This window comes from Corvus hawaiiensis, chromosome 4 (genome assembly GCF_020740725.1).
Source record: "Corvus hawaiiensis isolate bCorHaw1 chromosome 4, bCorHaw1.pri.cur, whole genome shotgun sequence".
Classification (NCBI taxonomy): domain Eukaryota; kingdom Metazoa; phylum Chordata; class Aves; order Passeriformes; family Corvidae; genus Corvus; species Corvus hawaiiensis.
The window spans coordinates 19585072-19591071 of record NC_063216.1 but is presented as its reverse complement, the minus strand read 5'-3'; the positions used below and the strand labels follow the sequence as shown (position 1 = coordinate 19591071).

Genomic DNA, 6000 nt, shown 5'->3' with positions numbered 1-6000 from the left:
CACAGCATGACCAGCAGCAAGGACGTGATTGCACAGGGGCAGCTGAACCATCTGAAGCCCTCACTCTGGGAAGAGGCAAGGAAGGATAGGTGAGAGCAACCATCCCCATGTCACCCTGGGAACAAGGCACAGGCTCAGCCAGACCTGCCTCTGTCCATGATGGAACAGGGACCCTCAGGCACCCCCTCTGTACCTCTGTGTCTGATTGTGCCCCAGGGCACCTCTTCCCTGGCTCTCCAAGGTGTGGTTTGCTGTCATGTTTTCAGGCAAATGCAGATATTGGTGTGCAGTTCCTGGCTGGGGAAGGAGGGAAACTCCTGAGGTACAATTCACCTCAAAGATGCATTTCAGACATAGGGCCAGACAGTGCCATCACTGTGATCAGGGGCTGCTTAGGGTGCAGTTTCATTTGTAGGTGCTTTTGAGCCTGGTTCCTCTGACAGAGCCATGGAAGTGCCATACAGGCAATATAAAAAGGGCTTGTCACCACTGCTGTTTATCAACAAAGGCCTGGAGTGACAGGACAAGGGGGAAGGGCTTCACACTGACAGAGATCAGGTTTAGATTGGATATTAGGAAGAAATTCTCCCCATGAGGATGGGGAGGCCCTGGCACAGGTTGCCCAGAGAAGCTGTGGCTGCCCCATCCCTGGCAGTGTCCAAGGCCAGGTTGGATGGGGCTCTGAGCAAGCTGGGATAGTGGAAGGTGTCCCTGCTCATGGCAGGGGGTTGGAATGAGTGATCTTTAAGATCCTTTCCAGATCAAACCATTCTATAATTCTCTTGGAAGATCTTTTGCATCTCGTTCCCCACTTTCTCATTACTAGGAGCTGGGCTGGAATGCTGCTGCTTTGGCTGGGAGGGGTGAATCTCTTACAGGCATTCTTTTATATATTGGAAAATATCTACCAAATAATTACTGAAGCTGCTTTTAAAATTTTTAAAGTCTTAAAATAAAACTCTTTCCAGTCATTTTAATGGCCATGCAATTAAGTTTTGGAGGACAAGAGAAAAGAAAATAACGACTATGGTTCTGTGCTGGGTGTTTTGAAAGAAGACCACTAGGCTTCATCCCTGGCAGTGTTCAACGCCAGGCTGGATGGGGCTCTGAGCAACCTGAGATAGTGGAAGGTGTCCCTGCAGCGGGGTTGGAACTGGGTGGTCTTTAAGGACCTTTCCCACCCAGGCCATTCCGTGATCTCAAGGTTTTCCAAACTCTTCCAGCAGGCCTCGGGCGCAGCTGCTGACGGTGCCGGCAGGGGCCGCGCGCGGGCCGCGCTGCCGGAGCTGACCCCGTTCCCCACATCCCAAAGCGCTGCCGTCGGCGCTGGCACCTGGCTGCTGCTCGAGCAACAACAAAAAAATCAACAGCCCGTGGCTGAGGCTTTTAAAAAGGAAAGTTTTCTATGTTCTTTTTTCCATCAGGTTTTGCTCCTTCTCTTCTTTCACTTACCTGTTGAAGCTTGAGCTGCTGGGATGGATTCTCCTCTGCAACCAGCCTCCACTCGGCAGAAGATGCCAGCATAAAATACCTTGCCTTTCCTGGAGGGCTCCTCTCTGGACTAGGAGAACCTCAACTGAAAATGAAGCCCGTGGCTTACGGCTTCTTTAGCCTGATGTCTCAGAGTAATGGCCAACACAGACATGCAGAACTGCTGGAACTGTGTGTAAGTAACACAAGGCTTGCAAAGATTTGCTTGTCATCATTCCTAGGGGATGCCCACTTAAGAATAATTATGTACATTGTACTCAAGATGCCTTTTTTTTTTTTTTTTTTTTTTTTTTGCCAGACTGGATAATGAGACATTTTCTCTGCACATCCAAGGAAAGTACATGATGTGATTCTTGGACTCAATGGTCCTTATGCGTTCCTTCCAAGTCAGCATACTCTGTGATTCTAAGAACCTGCAAAACCTAGGGGAAGATATTCCAGGGCATCTCTCTTTGGATTTGGCATTGACTGTAGCGTTCAGAAGTTAACCACACAGCTAATAAAAGAATGTGCAGTAATTCATTTTTAATGATCGTTTCCTGGGTGTGGCAAGTGGTTTTGTCGCTTTAAATTCTTATGCAAATAAAATCAGGCTAATCTTCTTAAATAGGTAGCTGTAGCTGTGTCAGCCTATTCCGAGCTGGCAGGAGAGCTGCATAATACTTGGAATTCTCTAAATTGTTCATGTCAGTGGGATATCAACTATCAGCACAATAATAATGATAATAGGCATGTGTTTGCTTGCAAAGACGTTATTGCATAATTAAGGGCCTCATTAAGGGTTTTCAGTACCTCAGAAGAATGCCCTAACTTTCTGGTTGTTTTCATCCTATTAATACCAACATCACACAAGCCACTCCCCAAGCGACTTGTTTTAATCACTGGTTAGCTGGGAAATTCAGATGCAGCAACATACCTGAAATGAATTAACAGTGCAATTATGACCGAAGTGCTTTCATTAACAGGGAAGAATGCCTGCTTGTGAGACTGCCATCCCTTCGAAGTGATGCTCTCTCATTCTGGCTTTCTTGGATCGTGCAACCATGCTCCTAATATGATTCCAGTCATCCCACATAAGTGGCATGGGAACAGTACTTGCTAAATGTAAACCTTCTAGTATTTTCAATTCCACTAAAAAAAGTGAATAGTACCAACACCTTCCCCCCCGCCTCTGCCCCCTCCCCCACCCCCTCCCGGGAACACAGGAAACCAAATGACATTGCTGTGCCACCCAGGAAAGGTCACCCACATCCACAAATCCAGGGCATCACAACCATAAGCATCCTGCAGGCTGACAAGTTCCAGGGAGCATCCATATCCCAGTCCTCATCACAAGGTGCTCCATCACCCAAAACAATCTGAAAACCTGCTGCAGCATAGGGAAAGAACCAAGAGAGAGGAACAGCACAGCCAGAATTCCAAATTGCACACTTACAAGGATTCTATTAGGTGGAGATGCCCGGACCACAGAGCATGAAGGATGCTGAGAGCTCTGAGGATGCCTTGTGATGGAGTCTCTGCACAGGGGCACAAAGTGGCAGCAATCACTATCAGAGGCAGGCCTGAGACCTGCAAGTTTGGGCCTACAATTCCACCTGTGGACCTAAAGCCTGGGTCATTAGCATTTCTTAAGATGGCAGTAGATAATCTAGGAAGCCAACCACAATCCACACTGTGAAGCAAGGGAAACAAAAACAACACAATCGTCCCTGCCAATATGACCTGGGGCAAAATTCCTTCCTGACCCTAGATCTGGCGATTGGTTTAACCCAAGTATGTGAACCACACCTGCCCACAGGTACTTGAGAAATTTTCCAATACCACTACAAGCATAAGCATGCTTGTCCAGCCTCCTTTTTTTTCAGCCAGGGCAGCACCGGTACTTCAAAAGTGAAATTAAACTTTATGATGTGGGTGATAAATCATAGGAGTTGTGAAGACTGTTTCTTCCTAGTCCTCAGGCAGCCAGCCAAGCATGAAGTCTGTGACAGGCATTAGATAAATACAGTACAGAAAATGGCATCTGAGTCACCTTCAAACTCCTTTTGCTCATCCTCATTACAGCATTGAGAATAACAACACATAAACCCCAGCACCAACTTCAGCTTTGTAGGAGAAGGCAACTCCAATGGCACAAAATCCTCAAAAGAGTCTTTAGCACAAATACCGGTAAAAAAACTTCAACCACACAAATATTTCTGGTAATAAATTTTCAACCATCCTTTCTCAGGTAGCTGCCTTCAGGACTTCTTAACTGCTGTGATGAGCTTTACTGCCTCAGACACATTAGGCACAGATTTTCTGTCCACTCATATGCAGTGCAAACAGCAGCATTGTGTTCACTCCATATTCCAGCACGAGTGTGTGAAAAAGCAGCATAATCACAGGCAGCTGAAGTTCCTCCCATCCAGTCAGTTCCTCACTCATGTCTTCAGGATCCAACAGACAGATCCTTCCACAGAGGGAACAGACCTGGGGTATCTCTACTTCAGAGTTTTTCTGCTCCACCAGCATCTCTGAACTGATTGCAGATAGGGCCAGATTCTCTTCCCTTTGAAGTGAAGAGCAAAACTGCTTTTGTCTTTTGCTTCTGAACAGGCTCAGTCCCCATGAAGTCTGTGGGATGGAGGCTCCTAAAAGTCCGAGTGCTGTGTGAAATTTGTACATCAGTTCCAAGGTCAGGTGGCTGCTTTTCAAAGTTTGTGTGCTCTGCTCCTCAGTTAAGGCTCTGTGACTGTTGGCAGTTCAGGGGACAGACAAAGTGTAGCTCATTTACACCTTTGTTCCTTGTCCTTCTCACCCTGAACTTGACAAAGACTCATCACCACCATAACCGCGTAGTAATTACTACAGGTGTTGTACCACCAGCTCTCAACTTGCAACACAGCCATTACTGTAAATAATAACAACAACAACCTTATATCTGAAGGTTGTGCATAAATATCAGCCTACCTGTGCTTTTACCACTCCTGCTGTGGAATGGAAGGCAGCTCCCTTTTTCCTCTGAAATTAGAATGGCTCCATGGATGTTAGCATAAAACAGTGCAAAGCAGACAAGACAATCACAGCACTTTGTGAAAATTGGAAGGTCTGTGTTCTGCATTTTAACTCTGTCAAGCTGTATTAAAAAGAAAAGAAAATTGGCTGCACCTTTGTTTTTAAACTCTTATTCTGACAGCCTAAGATAAGGTCAGGGCTAGGAGTAGGAGCAAGGCTGGGGAAAGAATTATGGTTAAGGATAAACACACCCAGAACTTCGGAAGTAAGGCAAAATGAGCATGTGCTGTTCTCCTTAGGTTATCCTGAATCCTGGTAATCCTGAATACACATAAGACATCAGGTGGCCAGCAAATAGAAATTGGATCATGTTATTTATGAAGCTATAATTTTCATATATCTTACAAATCTGGTTGTGTGTTATAGCAACAGGTAGGAAAATAATAACCTGCTCAGTGCAGGGGAGCAGCTTCACCCTGATTGTTACAAGCAAGGTGTGAGGTGTTTGGACTCAGTTCCACCCTGGACATGGACTTGCTGCAGGAACTCCATCAAGTCCCTCATCCAGGTTTCTGCTTCCCCCTCACCTTTGGTCTGGTGTTATTTAGTCTGAAAGCCTGGGAACAGGCACTTTTTTCAACACGTGTTTTCTTCAGTGCCTGGCATGACAGTGTCTGATTTCACAAGGAGACTTTCCATCCTACAGAAAAGAGACAAAAGCTGCACTAAAAGAACATAGTTTACGCTGTGATTATCTCTAACACTGTGGTCCAGCAGTAAAATATGTGGGCAAACTCATCTGCTAGGCAGGAAAGGGGACAGACTCTGCCCCATCTAGGAAAATATTAAATCCCCCGCCCTCCCTTTATCCCTATTTCCATGGCTTGGACAATCAGCATGTGTCACTTCCTCACTTCTAGATACATGGCTGTGCCAGTTCAGCAAGCCTGGTTTTGTACCTGTTTCCCTTGGATTAATTTAGAGGTAAAACATTACGTCAGAATCCTCCTACTCATCAACCTCACCAGGGAAGAGTTTTTCACCCAGAATACCTAGGACTGCAACATGCATCCCTATGGCTTTGTCTTCAGGCCTGTGCTCAGTCTCAGCAGAAATCCTGGAAGCTCAGGAATGGTTTCTTCATGCAGTGTCAGTGGGCCTGCATGAAAAATAAAGGCCAGATGCCTCTGTAAGAAGCTACCACCAGATATTCCCAAAGGAACACTGCTCTGAAGTGACATTTCATACTCTTACAGGGCACTTCAAGTGTCTGTGTCTAGTGGTATTGTGGAGATTTTCCTGACAATAATAGAGAAAGAGCAAAAGGATTTTTAAAGCCCTTTCAATAGCTAAATCTGTCTGGAGTTTCTTAGGAGACAACAGGTTTTCCCATGTCAAAACTTGCCTTGGGTACATTTCAAAGGTCTACCATAACAGAGGAAAGCACAGATAGGGGTCATCATTTCTCCATCCTGTAACTTCAGCAACAACACCAGCATAAGATAGACTCAG

At 45.8% G+C, this 6000-nt stretch overlaps 1 long non-coding RNA gene across 1 annotated transcript; it reads left to right on the top strand.

Moving 5' to 3' along the window:
• Positions 1–1318: 1318 nt before the first annotated feature.
• On the top strand, positions 1319–2020 carry LOC125325344. The gene is made up of 2 exons (XR_007203289.1): positions 1319–1666; positions 1790–2020. It is a non-coding gene; the product is annotated as an uncharacterized LOC125325344 (long non-coding RNA).
• The last annotated feature ends 3980 nt before the right edge of the window (positions 2021–6000 follow it).